The 16,298-nt window shown below is 35.6% G+C and overlaps 1 protein-coding gene across 9 annotated transcripts in view; it reads right to left on the bottom strand.

Annotated features, from left to right (window-relative positions):
- The window catches only part of DACH1 (dachshund family transcription factor 1), a 351,662-nt gene that overhangs the window by 268,017 nt on the left and 67,347 nt on the right, over positions 1 to 16,298 (bottom strand). Inside the window, exon 1 of one of the 9 annotated variants that reach the window (XM_085553925.1) lies at positions 5,902 to 5,985. The exons of the other annotated variants lie outside the window; for them this stretch is intronic. The gene's annotated coding sequence lies outside the window, so the exon portion shown is untranslated. Of the gene's footprint in view, positions 1 to 5,901; positions 5,986 to 16,298 lie in introns of those variants that run through there. 9 annotated transcript variants of the gene reach the window in all.

Genomic DNA, 16,298 nt, shown 5'->3' with positions numbered 1-16,298 from the left:
TCAGGGAAAACACAGGAGCTTATAGTTACAAATCTTTTAAATCAGAAAGTAAAATGATCTTGTTAATAAATTATGTAAAACGGCCTTGTGGGAAGATTCAGCATACCACTGAGTGCTTGTGCCCACTATCAAACCATATTCACTTACAACTTGTTCTTGAAAAGGATTTTTTTATTATTATTCTTTCGTTTGATATAATGTTGATGCCTTGGAGTTATCAAGTCAGCCCATAACTCTCTAATTTGCTATGGGTAGCAGGAAGGAGAACAAAGGTTACTGCAGATCCCCTTACTGTGCTGATAAAAAAAAAAAAAAAAAAAAAAAAAAAAAAAAGGTGTAGTACAGACCATGTGGCTTTTATATTCTCTGACATATAACCAACGCCTTGCTGGTTAGATTTTATGGCAAGCAGTACTGTTATGACAGAGATGTTGAAGATTGCTGCCCTCATCTCCTGATTGTCATGCTATCCCGTTATGCAGATTTCTTTGCAACTAAAATTTATTTCTCTCTCTCTCTCTCTCAGTTTTTGCTGAGCGTGATGGCTTTGTAATCCCCCTATCACCAGCAGTACTTTCCCGTATGCTCCTTCCACATGCAACAGATTCATGGGAGATTATTTATTTGCCCAAATCTATTGCAATCCCTAAAACTCTGTTACAGTAATAAACCTATTTTGGTCTTCTCCTTTGAAAACCAAAATAACCCTCAATTCTGGAGCTGTAGTCTCAGCTGGGTCTGATGTTTCAACTCCAAATCTTGAACCTAAAGTCTCAAGACTTGAAGGTTATGTTTTCCTATGGAGCAGGAAACAGTCAAAGACATTAGGTGCAAATAGTAGCTTGGCTTCAGGAATCCCTTAGTACTTGGCACAACAGTTGAGCTATTTTTGTATCATACACATGGACAAAGAAGGTGGGAGCCTCTGGTACAAGAGTATGTGCCATTTCATTTATGGAATGACAAGCAGGATTAGAGCAAGTTCAGCAAGATTTAGATTGGAAGCAGTGTGTGCCATTAGCCATTACTTGATTGTCACACTGATAACATTTCAACAGATCCAGCCTACTGTTTCTTTAAATCTCTTTCTGTATTACCGTTCTACCATGTCTACAGCAAACGACATATTACTCTTCTGTGACACATCTAGTCCTCCATTTAATAATATATGTCTAATTATATTGCCAGGTCTTGTCCTGTTGAAGTCAACTGGAGAGTTGCCAATGACTTTACTGAATACAGACAGATATATATAGACACAATGAAATACGAGAGGGGAAATACATACTTTACAGATAAATTGTTTCTCTTCTATCTCATTTTATATCATATTTCAAAAGAAATGTATACTGACTTCAAAACAATGAAACAAAGCTATTCATAAAAACAAGAAACTGCAGCGTAGCCAGAAGGAAAAACAAAAAGTCCCACTTAACAAATAAAGTGGGCAGGAAAGAGGTAATACATCACCATTCCCCCTTTTTTATTATTTTTATTTTTTTAGGGTTTTTTGTTGTTGTTCTAGTGGGGCATTCATGTATCTTCCATTTGCACACATGCATTAAAAAATAATGAAGTTCTAGGAGTGCTTTAGCTTTCGCATGATTCTCCTCTATAAAAATATTACCCCCTTTCTTCTTCTGTGAAAGAATCAACTGTACAAAGAATTGCATAATTACAAACCTTCTACCATGCTGCTTTTTTCTTCTGTGTATTATCAACTCTGTTTCGAGAGCTCATACTCCAAATTAGGAGAACATGCAAGAGCAAGAAATATTCTATTCATCAGTGTACAGATTGTGAACCCACTCTGCTCCAGCTTTGTTTCTCCTGTTATAGGAGCACAACAGAGGAGAAATCTAAGAAACATATTCTAAAGAAAGACATATATTTTACAGTCATCAAAGGCCCAGCCCTTCCTTCCCCTCCAATCTTTCTACGGCTGTGAGGGAGGAAAAGAGGGAAAAAAGGAGCGGAAAGACAGGGAGGAGAGAGATTTTAATCTGGAGCCAATATTAAACTAATTCACAGTGCAGCCTCACAAACAGCACTACAACATAAAACTGAGCGAAAAGCCCAGAAATGGTGCAGGCTGGACATAAGATGAGGGCTTATTAAGAGTGAAATTACAACTAGAAGAACAGAGGATGCGGCTTGCTGTATGTCTTTAGAATATATTCACCCTCAAAGCAAAATGCTTCCCTGTCTTTTAGCAGACTGCTTTCCTATTCCAAAGAAGGCAACACAACAGCATAATCCCATCTTCAATGGCGGGGAAAAAGAAAAAGAAAAAAAAAAAAAAAGCATTAGTAACACAACATTTTTCTCTTAATAAATCATTTTTAATGGCTTCCAATAAATCATCTTGTAATCACATTCCTTTACCACTTAAGCTAGTCAAAGTATACCTTTCACAGTTAAAATATTAATGTATTCACATTTCATGTAAAATTCTAATAAGCAGTAGAGAGAGAAAGTAGCTGGAAAAAAAAATCAATTCATTTCAGAAAGCAAAGGTTATATTACAAGTTTTTTTAAAGTTTTTCTTGCAGTAAGTAGCCTGTAATTGCCGTTTTATATTTTATACAGAGTTTCTTAACAGAATGTTACTGCTACGTGTGCATATCCACTGCCTCTCCAGAAGCATACATTTTCACATACATACACAGTAGTAAGATACATAAATACTGCTTTGTCAGTTTTGTAACATTCAGAGCACTTCTAAAGCAGTAGATTATACAAAAGGATGTGGCAAAATGAAGCATTTAACACTGTAACTTCCTATCACATGTTGTGCACTCCCTCTGTCCTGCTGGAATTCTGAAGATTCTGATGTTTTCTTTTTCTCTACTGTTTCATCACTGTAATTTCTGAACCACAATTTACATCTGCATTACACTACTTTGCCCTGACACAGAAATGAAAGTTAATTAGTTTCTATGACAACCTGATGCATGAAAGGACCACAGGTTCTTTCACATTTGTAAATACATTCCAACTTAGTATTCAGAGCGTGCTGTGTATCAGCATTAAGTACAAATAGTATGAGTTTGTTTTTAGTAAGGCAGAAAAAGGACTTAAGTCAGATGATGTGATTCATTGGAGCATACATTTGTCAATGAAAGATGAGTTCCAGTTTATTTCCCTTGTATTTAAAGAAGTCTCCAAAGTTCTATGAGAAATGAGTATTCAGATGATGTCAGTGAACTGACATCCCCTTTAAAAGGTTTGTCAGAACTCAGCAGCAAAAACAAATGCAGTTGGTTTTTTCACCTTTGTTTTACATCATAGCACTTAGCATTTTTATTTCCATAAAAATACATACTTCTAAAAGGATTTCAATGTAAGATATCAGTAAGACATACATTATTATTCGCAGTCCAAAATCAATGCAAATAATGGCCTTAACACAGCAGTCTTTGAGGTAATGCTATGCTTTGATTCCCAGAATCATCTATACTAGGTTTTTTTCTCCAGTAACAGAATAAAGTCCCAAAAGAACAGATATTCTAAGAAAATACTGCTTCCTTTTTGAAAAACCTCCGTAAAATTTAACTGTGAAAGTGTCCTGCTTTTGCTCACGTGTGAAATGCAACAGAAAATTGTTTCTTATCACACTGAGCACCATGACTCTTAAGTGGCAGAACCTCTCTGTGATTCTAGCCAGGCCCCCTGCTTCCAGGGAAGAGATGTGGGAGGACACCATTACAGGGCTTCTCACATTTAGGTTGCACTGCAACATTTCACCAAGACAGCCCGTCCTATCTTTTTTCTCTAGATGCAACAAGGTGCGAGGCCTAGGGGAGCCAGACAAAGAGCCAAGCCAGGGCAAAGGCACAATGAAAATCTCTGTAGAAGACTCACAGACACAGTTCCCCAAGAATTCAGCTCTCAGTGAGCAGCACAGCTATGCCAACTGTGCTCATTCTTGGGAGTTTTCTCATAGGTTTTCTTCTGAAGAGGCAGTAACAATGGCAATCTGAGTAAATACTGCTCCTCTTCTGCCCTTCATAAAACCAAGACTGTATCCTTTATTTCACACAAACATGAACCCCTTAAGTGGATTCTGTTGGGCAGAGGAAATGCCTCCAGGACAAGCCAACTTAAACATAGAAGAAATCTTAATAGATCAGGGCTGGACAACCTATCCCTTATCGCCACTATCAGCACAATGCAGTTGCATTATTTTTGTTGTATTCATTATAGACACTTTCTAAATAATACAGTCAGAGACAAACAAGCAGCAAAAGCCAGTCAGGTTACTTATTCTATAACCAGAGAAGCAAAGGAAGAAAGAGGAGGATCTTTGCTATTTTTCTCTAACTTCTTTCAAGATGAGTAAATAAATGATATGAGCAAGATGGAGCTGAGAAGTGAATACAGACAGTCCCATTTGTCTGTCCCTCAGATGTAGAAGAATTTCACTGAAAAAGAGAGTCAAAGTAGGATGCTAGCACAAATAACAAGAGCTGTTATACCAAGGGCCTAAAATACTGATCCTGCAAGCTGCCCATTTGGGTTGAACCCCAGATTTTTAAAGACTTCCAAGACCTGTCCTTGCACAACTGAAATCTAATTACTGATGTTCTCTGAAGCCATTTTCTTCCACTCCAGCTCCAGCACTTATAAAACATTGCGCTCCCAGATTCTAATCAGAAACCCAGGAACCTATAAACAATGTGTAACTCACAGATGCCCTTCAGTCCATCGGAACGCTTTTTAGTACAGCTCTAAAATTCTACATCACTCCATATTATTTATCTCCAAATTTCCTCGTATTTTAAATGTCACGGTGTCAGAGTAATAAAAAGTTTAAATGCTAATAACTGAGTTTGACTGTATATACCTGAACACTGTAGGGTAAGACTGAAAATAATGATGTGATAGTTGTATTTTCAAATGAAGGAATAATTATTTTTCTTATTTTTCATACCAAAATTTAGACAAAAGATCTTAGTCATGGCGAAAATTGCCAGCACTAATCTTCAGACAAGTAGAAACAGCTTTAAGTTAATCATAAAAAAACAGTATTTCAGATGGTCATATGTTTTTCATCCACACTTCTAGAGATCTTTTTTAACTATAAATTGAGCTCTGAAACTTCATTTTCCTCTCACACTAAATTGCCTCTAAGATTTAAAATATATGCCACAAGTTGCATTTGCGGGTTGCAGAATTTCATCTTCCTAACATAGAATATTACAGCTAAATCCTCATACACAGGTGAAGTATAAAGACAAAAATGAGTCATCATAGCAGATCAAGTGTTTTCCTAACATCAGGATATAACTGTCTCCTCTCGCCTTAAAAAGTTAATGTGAAAATGCTTCACCTCTAAAAAAATAACAAAACCCATTAAACACTCGCAAGTCATGCCTGGCATTTGTATAAAAACAAAAATAATCTGCTGTCAGCAAAACGTCCGAGTTCCTCTGTCACTCCTCTCTAACATGAACCTTTCCTTGACTACAAGGATTTTGCTGTTATAGTACACTCATTAGAATGGAATTTGTGTTAACTTCCATGTACCACGACTTACTAATAGGATTGCTAGCAATTATTATACTGAAATGAAATCAGCACAAACTATTAGATCTGTTTAAACAAGTTAAAAATAAACCTTGATTAAATGTTCTTTTTAAAGAAACTGCTCATTAGGGCTGCAGGGCCTTCCGATAAATTGGTGTTTCATTAACATCAAAGCATGAATCAAGTTTAAACTCACTTACCAAACAAGTTATACTTAAAAAACAGCTTTAAAAAATAACCTGGATTACAACGATCACATAAGATAGTAACTAAATGGGCTCCTTATTTACAGGGTTTCTGAGATTTCAAAAGAGAAAATGCTTTCCATGAGGGAGGAGGGAAGAGATGCAGAATACAACTGGCAGTACCCACCAGCATGAAATTCATTCCCTGAGCTCAGATCCACTTTGCAGCTTGATGGTACTGAGTCAGAACAGCACTGTGGATACAGGGACTGCAAAAGAGGACAAAAGCACACTGCTTAATTCCAGTGTTCCTATATGTAAATACAGTGGGACAGAAGCAAGTGGAGTTTGAACTTGGGAAAAAAAAAAAAAAAAAGCTTAGGCATGTAAGTTTGCTTGAATATTTGGCTAAACCTATTGTGTGTCCTGCAGGATGAGGATACACATGCTATGTGAAGTGTAATGGAAGGCTGGAAGCTAAAAGTGAGAAAAGCTTGCAAAGCTGCAGAGAGGAAAATCTTGTTTTTTCAAGCATGCTCTATTGATGCCATTTATTCTACGAATGTGGGCTTGATAATTTTATCACGTTTTAAATAAACAGACCGATTCTCTGTCATCCCTTTCTAATGTGGCGAATGACTTTTTGGAACAAGCAATGCTGATCTGGGCAGCTTCTTAATGTAAGGACGATCCTACAACACTGTCTCATGGTCATAAGAATTATTAAAAGAAATGGATTAACAGTAATTCAGTATAAACAAATGTACTCACTACATTTTACCAAGCAGTACATATATTCTGAAAAGCGTTTCTAAAATGGCTTTTCGATGTCAGTAACGTAACTGATGATACAACACTTCCAGCTGTTAACTTAGTCAGTCCCTTTCTGCTGATATCCTGTAAAACATACTGGCTACCTTTCCTGTACCAGTATTACAAAACTGTTCTGGTTTCAAAAGGAACAAGCCTCCCAGTTTAAGTAATTAATATTCCTTAATTAAATTCGCCAAGCCATAGACAATGAATTCTTTATAAAACTGTGAGCTTGCCTAAAGCAACAAAGTCACACTTTTGTTAAAGCATTTTTAGTGTGTATTTTGCACAATTTTTTAAAGTTTAACCTCTGTGGATCAATGTGCTTCCTTAAAAGACTTTAATAAATTAAAGTGCAGAGAGCTTTTTTTCACCAGGCAGAAAAAGCTGATGAGACAGGTTTAGTTTAATCTCAGGCAATAGAAGTCATTAACCATTCTCTCAGGGATTAAAATATAGCTTGCCCTTTTCTTCTCTCACTTATCATTAGCATCACTTTAATCTCCCAGCGTTTCACACTGCTATTTTAATCATTACTTACTGCCTTTTGACAAGTGCAGAACATGCTTTTTCTCATTGAGGCAATATCCTGGTTTTAGCTGACAAATGTAGGACATAATGTAAAAATATCAAAGTGACATCTCTTAAACACACCTTCATCATAAAAATCTCTAAAGTTACAATATTCCTTTGTCTAATGTTTCTATTGAAATTATCATTTGAAAGGTTTCTCTCTTCCATAGAGGCAAAAGTTTGTTCCAAATAACACAACAACTAATTTCAGTCAACTGATATGGAGAGTACAAACATTTCAGGGATTTTAAAAATATACACCTCCCCATTTTTATGTATCCAAGAGATACGGTTGTAAACATGCAGATATTTCACGCACAGGGAAATATTCTTCCAGTATAAGCAGGCAGAACCCAAATATACTGTCTGAAATGCTGACCTGCATTATTTGCTATTTTATTGCTCACAAGCTAGGGGTGGGGCATATCTTTGTTACTTCTGTACTTGCTTTCAGGATGAATTTTGGGAGTAACACTAAAGTTATACTAAGAAAAAAATATATATACGTATAAAAAGCTTTCAAACCATGTTGAATATTTTAATTGAACTTCTGCACATATTCTAAGTAGCATAATCCTTTCCATTTTAGAAATTCCTACAAAGTTTATTCACAGCTGTACAGCTTTTATTCCAATTTAGCACTATATAAATTATCCAGGATACAAGCTGTGGTCAACTGATACACAGGATTCATACATGTATTAAGTTTCCTGCCATCTTTAGTTTTAAGTAAATAGATAATTAAGAGATTAAAACATTTTCTTTGAAACTCTATTTTGATTCTAAAAGAAAACTAACAAAAATAAATCAGTAATGACAGAACTTAAGAACTTATTTTAGTCAGTAGTAACACAGTTCCTAATGTTTGGCCCCAAGGTCTTTAATCTAGTCCATCTGTAATGATCTCATAGTAGTTTCAAACCATTATTTAACTGTTAGGAGAAAAAAACAACTATGTTGCACTATATGTTTCAACAATAAAATCCCTTCTTAAGCTTCACAAAGCAGAACAATTCATTATTTGATCTCTTTCCAGGTTCAAAGTCTGTCTTATTGCAATACTTCAAAGAAATAAGTAATCAAAGACAAACAGCTGTGAAAACAATCTTTTATTACTTTATTATCATCTAGCATATATCTTTAGGGTAAACCAATGAAAATGCTATACAAATAAAACAAATATTTCTATTAAATTTCTACTTAGCTATAAATAGACATATAGTTATAATCATTTCAAGGTAGGGCCCAGTCCTAGAAGGTGCAACTACAGCTCCCACCCCTGTGTTTCACAAGATCATGCCTTTCACTAATTAGACCTCGGTTCTGCAAAAACCTAAGCATACAAGTAATTTCATATTTATGAACTGATTTATATCTTTCAGTTGCAATGTTAATAGGAGTAGCTTTTAGCCTGCGCATTGTATTTATAGCTGTGAAGACACACTTTAATTTTTCATACCATATATTACATTACTCAAAACAATATTTAGGTTGTCAAATCAAGCATTTTGAAACTGAGAAGTATCTGAAGATGGCTTCTGATGCAATCTGATTTCTACCTCCTTGCATGTTATATTACTTAATGAATGTTTACTTTCATTATCATGAGGTATTTTTCTAGTTTCTGTGTTTTCACCAGTGCTCTGGATAGGCTGAACTAGGGAGATGGGGCAGTTATGCAGGAATTTTGTCTGCACAATTCAGTTAGTAGTCTATGCCTTATTCACACTTTCTTGGACAAAACAAAAACAACCCCCCCAAAAAAAACAAAAAGCAGAAATAATTGGCTTACGGTGATCTTTTCTAAGATGTTCATTGAACATTCTTTGATTAGAATAGACTTACAGGTAATAATTCAAATAAAGCATAAAATAAAAATCAGTAGTCCAAGACAGAAATTTCCCTATGCTGACAGAGAGAACCAGGGCAAAGATGGTGCTGGAATTGAGGAACATCCCCTTTCCCCATGCACACATTCCTCCACTACTCTAACAAACATGCTGAGCAGCCACTAATTCCATTGATTTCAGTGGCAGTAAGGAGAGTAACAACTGCTGCAAGTAAAAGCCCGCATATCTCAAGCTGAGCACCCTGAAAATGAATTATATGCAGTTAGTGGCCATCTGCCAAATGTTTTAATTGAGTTGCTCAGCATCACGTAGAAAGCCTGTGACAGAAACAGGAATAAAACTGGGCTTGCCAGAGTGTCTTTCTCTTGACTCAGTCACAAAAGCATCCTCTCTCTTTTTGCAGCCCCCAATTTGTTCCAGTTCCTACAGAAAATTAGCCAAAGATCTTATGAAAAACCATCTTGAATTAGATAGGGATACTAAATAAAAAAATAGCAAGTGAAAGATAAATTAATCACTGTATCTTAATAACAACTTAGGAAATTACCCATGCAAAAGCTCCATGGGCAATCAAATTAGGGCATTCAGGGATTTTCAGGAGTTAGCTTTGTAATCTAAATCATATAGGTATATACTCCAGTCCATTAGAGTTAATTGATTATTTACCCTTCATGACTAGACAGAACATAACGCTACTGACCATCTTCATCAAATAAACAGCAGAAGGCTGAAGGAACTGTAGGAACTAAAGTTACTAGGACCCTAATACTAGGTCTAGGAGTTCCGAGCTATCAACAGTCTTTCTTCACCCTGTCCTCCTTCACTTCTTTTCCCTGGAGATTCCCCTGAAGGCTGGAGGAATTGGACCTCAGAGTCCATATCCTGAATCTTATCTGCTAGGAGCCTCCTTTTAGTTTTCTTCATTTTCTAGACCATCTACAAGCCCTGTATCAGGACAGTCAAAATAAATTATTTTGTGTGGCTGTCAGAATTTTACTGAGGAACACAAGTGCCAAGAATAAAGACAGTGTTTCCAAAGTCTCTGTCTTAACTATCCCAAATTGGAGGTCAGTTTCCCAAAGTGATCTACAAAGAAAGATAATTTCTCTGATTTCTTCTCACAAAATTTTCAGTTCCTGCCACAGCACTGAAAATGCACTGTTCATAATTTCCCACAACAATATATTTTTTTAAGGAGAGACGATCAAGTGCTCTGTAGTACATTTGGTGATAAAGATCACAATGACATGACTGCAATCTAGGCAATCTTGTTTTCAAACAAGCTTATGCTTAGTATCAGCATAGTCAATGTTACTGCAGTTTTAGGTAACAGATGAAGTTTGTTCTTTAGTATTTTTATAATGTATAACCTAAGTCAGAAAAAAACAGGAGGAAAAAATGTCTCCCTCTCAAAATCTAAACTTTTAGTCAAACAATGTATTCTTCTTTTATGTATTTATATACATGTGGGTCTTTTTTTCTGGACACAAACACTTTCAGTAACTAGACATATTTAAAAGTAGTTAATCTGCATCAATTTATATTAAAGAAGTTAAGTAAACATTTCATAAATGGTCTAGGAAAACTAATCCCAGACGACTCATGCCCAACTTGGGCAAAGGTAGAACTAAACTGTGTCTTTTTCCATGAATTTTATGACTCACTGATTGTTAAAAATACAATACTGCAATTCACTTACAAAGGCCTTTCACATAGGTATGACAAATGCTCTTCCCTTAAAGACTTGAAATCTTATCTATACAAAAAATATGACTACATGCTTTATCCACTCATACTCCTTCAGAAAAAGTATCCTGCTGGACACAGAAAAATCAACTCCTATTGCATGTTGCTGTGTGAATGTGTCATCTTCCCTAAAATTGATGCAAGCCGTCAAACCAAGCAGAAAAATAAAAGGTTTGCAAGAATCAGATGTTTTTTTTAAAAAAAAAAAAATAAATGTGGAAGTTCTTGCTTTATACAGCAAGATCTTCAACTAGCTAATCAAATCACTGAGAGATCTCCCACTGAATTCAATTAGAACAGAACAGTGCCTTTGGTTACATGAGTTTCTGTATACATAAATTTTGTACGCTGGTAGACTGACTCAGCAGAAACAAACAGATGATATCAGCAGAGGTAGTCTTCAAAGGTGAACATCTAAAACTAGAATCAACAGAAGGTAGCACAAGGAAAAAGAGCAACAGACATTTGCCCTCAGTCTGAGTTCCACCCACCTTTATGAGGAGAGGTGTCAAGTCACGTCTTTTTTCTCTTCTTACTAAATTACAGCCCTTCCAACAAGTAATTACATTTAGGGTGAGTGAAACTGAGATTGAGTTAGTCGCTTGCTTACAAGTAAATAAGCAATAGTTACTGACTTAAGATATTACTATTATTTTAATTATTATTATATGCACACTCTCATCAGATATCCTATTCACCTAAATATTCATGTAGCTTTTGTAAAAATGGGATGAACCACCCCTTAACACTGCGCGGCTTATAAATTCACCTTACAAGAAAGGTTTCCAGATGAACATTGCTCAAAATACATGGCCATCATTCCATTAGACTAAGGCTACATTTAAGTGTTGAGGAGCACGGGATAGTTAACTTACCTTCACTTTCAGATGCTTCCTAAAATATTACCTATCTGAATGCAGCAGTTACTTTAATTTTGCGCAGCAAGGAACCTGACAATTTAACTGCATTTAACTAAAGAGTAAAGAAACTAAGAAGCTACAGTATGTCTCAATACCTTATGAGAGTTCTCCTTATTGTTGTATAAGCAGTTGCTATGCAGCATTCTCCGTTCTAGCAATGCAAATCTGTGACTGACCATCTACTGTTGCACCACTGTTGTGCAGGGCACAGGTGCTCAACCAAGAAAAAGCTGGAGATCACCTACATTACACAAGTGGAACAGACTTTTGAACTTCAGTGAGGTGTAACTTCTACCTGATGAATAAACAAGCATCTAAGCTAAGTATTTGCTAATAGAGCAGAAAAAAAATACATTATCTTTGTAATTTTAATCAAAAAGAAAACAAACTAAATTTGATATATCTAATGCAAGTACACATGATCCACTTGAGAAACAGGACTTCTCTTACTTAATACTCTTATTCCTGCTTACTCGATCAAATTTATGGAGCTTTAAAAATGCTTACAATGAAAACGGCATTTATACTAAAAAATAATATTAATGAAAAAATCTGTTTTAAAATGAGTTAACTAAGAGAGCAAATACATTAACTTGTTTGCTTTTTAATTTAGTTTATTTAAATATAATTAAGAAAAGTTTCATAGAAGAGTAAACTTTCTTCAGTCAGACTTGAAACTATTAAAATACTTTTAAAAGACAAAACATAAGCTAATTTTTGAGTATCTAAGGACCAATTTAAAGCCTCAGTGTAAATAAGTATTCAAATCTTCAAAATGTAACAGTTTTACATGTTCAGTAAGTCAGGGATAAATGTCTATAGTATTGATTGAGGACACGAGCATGACGAGATGGGAACTAAGGGAGGCTGAAGAACTAGATGAATTACATAACCTTTGCAAACACTGAACCAAAAGGATAAGGGTCCTAAGTATATAATTCTTCTTCATACAAATACTTAGCAATGGCTGGAATTACTAACAAAGAATACCAGAGTATTTTTTTTCCTCAGATAATGGGAAATTCTTTGACTGATCTTTCTGTACATTCTAAAGAACATAACAGGATATAGAGAACACGCTATTTCAGTACACCGTTTCAGATGTACACCTGATCTTATTTTCCATAAACAGAGCAGACAACCCTATGATTCTGTGATTCTGTGTGATTCTGTCTTAAGCATCTTCTGAATACTATTTAAAAAATAATAATGAGAGTCATCAAGATGTTTCAGGCATTAGTATCAAGTGTCAATATCTGCAGTGAGACCTTTATGATATCTACGTGTAGAAAAGCACACCACCATCTGAGCGGATCTGCAGATGAATAAAGGTAAAAATATTCTGCCCCTTCCAGAACTACTTCTCAAGCTGGACTCTTCTAGTATTCTTCTAGGTATCTCTCTAGAGAGATGTCTTTAAAATGCCCCTCTTCCTCAAAACAGGCTCCTGACAAATCACAGGAGAAATTTACTTTCTCCCAGAAAACCTTAAGTAAACAAATCTTGTAACATACCAAACAAATTCAGGCTCTGTGAGACTAATCACAGAAGTGAATTCCAGAGCTTGGCCCTTCTTCCCCCTCCCCATCTCAGAATTCTTTCAACAGCCTAAGGCTCACACCCGAGAGCTATTTATCAGAAACACCCTGGGTGATCTCTACTGTGAAGATGTACAGTAAGAAGTAAGATAATTATTTAAGATAAATCATGCCGAAGAATTAAAGTAAACATCTTACAAAAACAAGCAGAGAAACAAAAGCCCATCAGTGAAATGTACAAAGCAGAGTACGTCATCTGGGCAACATCAGAAACATAATTAGCAGGGAGTGATGTTTTGGGTATCCAAAGTAAAAATTTGCTATCCGATATCTGAATTAGATTTTGCTCAAAGAGCCTGATACTTTGTTGCTAGGTGTATAATAACAGGGATTAAAAATGTAAGTATTTATTTTAGTCATTCCAGAATTCAAGTTCTGTAGACTCTAACCCTGAGGTAAGGGAGATACGGCATGTGAAGCAAAAGCTTACACAAAGGTTTTACAGTTGAACAGTAATGGAAAAAAAATTCCAACATATGACATCATTATTTCACCATTAGCAACTGCAGATCAATGAAGAACACGTCAGAATTTCAGAGAAAAATATATTTAAAGAAGAAAACAAAATAAAGATGAAGGGCTCTTTTCGCTAGCATAAGAAGGTGTGTTTTTTCTCCTTCCAAAATAGGGAATTTTTAAGTGGGACATGAATTCACAGATCAAAGTGCAGAAATCACCAAGCTGTCATATAAACATGAATGCATAAGACTGCTAAAAATATATAAGCTTGTTTGAATATTACCTTGTTTCTATCCAGCAGCACGTTCACACAAGTTAAAATGACACAGTCCATAATTCTTCTCATTATTTCCACTATTCTAAGTATTCCTGTCCAGTGCACCGTACAGCACAGCACACAGAATGTCAGGCAATATTCAGTGAAACTAAGCCCTTAACTGCAACTTGAGAATCTTTTGGAAAGCTTTCCTTACTTTATCAAAAAATCCGTCACAGATGTGCTTGGATATTAAATATTTATTTATAACATCTGAAATCTCAAAGATTTCCAATTGGAAATGAAATAGAATTTAAAAATGAATCAGGGACTTCTACTTTGTTTTAACTCCAGTTAAAGGTTATAAAATATGCATTAAAATGGGTTGGCACACATTAAGAGAACACAAAGCATTTATAATTTTCTGTTTACCACTTTTCCCAAGAAGTCTAATTTATTTGCCCTAGGGAATTATACTTTCCATAATATTTAACATTCTAAATATGATGTGATTTCTATAAAGTAGGTCATACAAAACTTGTATAGGAGTCTCAGAGGGTGGGGAAGAAGGTTAAGCAAGTCTATTGTTTGTTCTGTTTACCACACATGGTAAACTGACAATACTTAAACACTTTTTTTTTTTTTTTTACTTTTTTTTTTTTTTTTTTAATCTGAGTCTTTTCTTCTTGGACCAAGGAATTTTTTCTGTCATAGAGTAATAGAGCTTGAAAACTCCAGCATCAGCAGGGAAGGCAGGCACTCCTTAGCCAGCCACTGTGTGAGAGAGAAAATGCAATTAAGGCTCCCACCAGGGACAGAGAACTAAACAAAACCTGCGTCTTCACACAAGAGCCTTTTTCTTCAATGTGAAGTACAAGGCCTCAAATCTTGTTGGTGAGATGCTAGCATTTAGGACAACACACTTTCAGATTTTCTCACAGCAGATCAAAGTAAATAATGCAAGGGCAGCAAACAAAAGGGAAAACTCCAGAGCGCTTACATTAAAAAGAGATTACAGGGGGCTTACAAGTGATTGAAGGAATAGATGACATTTTCAGAAACATAAAACTAAGATCTTTAAGTACAGCTAGCAGAGCAGTGTAAGTGTGGTTCACTGATGCTAGGAAAGACATGCAAGCCAGTTATGTGTTCAAATACATAATGCAAAAAATATGATAATTGCTATCTCAAATATTTAATGTGACTGCAACTATTCCTGATCTCACTGAAGTCAGGAGAAATTTAACTACTGATCTCAATAAAAACAGTCTTCTGGCCTACTTTCAGTTCATAACTTTAATTGTACTTTACTCCATCATCATTTACATAAATGCACGTGTGTTGATGGCATGGATAATTACAACTGTTTCAAGATACGCATGGAGCTACTATACAGGTTTCAGTGCATCAGCTCTCTATACAGGTCTGCATTATTTTCAGTTAATTCAATCTTCCGTTTCCCTTGGGGATGCTAATCACTAATCAGAAAAGTAGTAGCCTTTATTTACGTCAAATTCCTCTCTATCTCCAAATTAGCCCATACAGCCCATTTTCAAATTTTGAAGGTTTCTTGGTGACACAGAAGCCAGGAAAACTAACAAGTATGAAGCACAGCCTGACCATTTTTAAGCTGCTCTTAGACAAACATCACCAGTCTTATTTATTCTGCTGGAACCCATATGCATTAAACAATAATTGAATATGACCCGGAGAAAGAAAACTTGCATGCTGAGAAATAAAAGGAAAATGAAGCTTCAGTGATAGTACTGAAGTGAATCAAATGCACAACAAATTAAGTTAAAAGAGCTTTGGTTAAAGTTTTTTGTGAGAATTTCTGAAGATATTTCTTGGATGTCACAAATACAACACTTTTTTGTTCAGTTCTGACTCCATTCAAAAAAAAAAAGAACAAAAAATGTGAAACTGGCCATGAGGGATGCCCACTTAGCCAGCTTTCAACAAATGCAAAGGGCAAAATCCATGAGAATCCTAAGCATTGGGTCCAAGCTAATCAACTAAGTTTACAGTCTACAAATAAAGAGAAATAAACAAATAAAGAGATGGAGGAGACAGAGAGAAGCATCCCCAGAGAGCAATTCATCACAACTGTCTTCAAACACCCTAGGGGAGTGTCCCTCTCCATTAAAGACAGAGTCCTTAGAGAGTCCAGATGACTAGTGGAGACTAGATGACTAATTTCTAGATGACCAAAGTTGGTGAGATGAATTCCACTATCAAACTATTCTGGGTGATAATCAGCAGAGTAATACTCAAAAGAACTGTGCTGTCACAGTTTGTATCCATATATGCTGCCCATTTTACAGAAGCAGGAAGATAACACTGTTTTAGGCACTAAAATCAGATTCCCT

Source organism: Coturnix japonica, chromosome 1 (assembly GCF_054131305.1).
Source record: "Coturnix japonica strain WE chromosome 1, WE-NBRP24, whole genome shotgun sequence".
In the NCBI taxonomy this organism is placed as follows: domain Eukaryota; kingdom Metazoa; phylum Chordata; class Aves; order Galliformes; family Phasianidae; genus Coturnix; species Coturnix japonica.
Note: the sequence above shows the minus strand (reverse complement) of the source record. Positions and strands in the feature narration are given on the sequence as shown.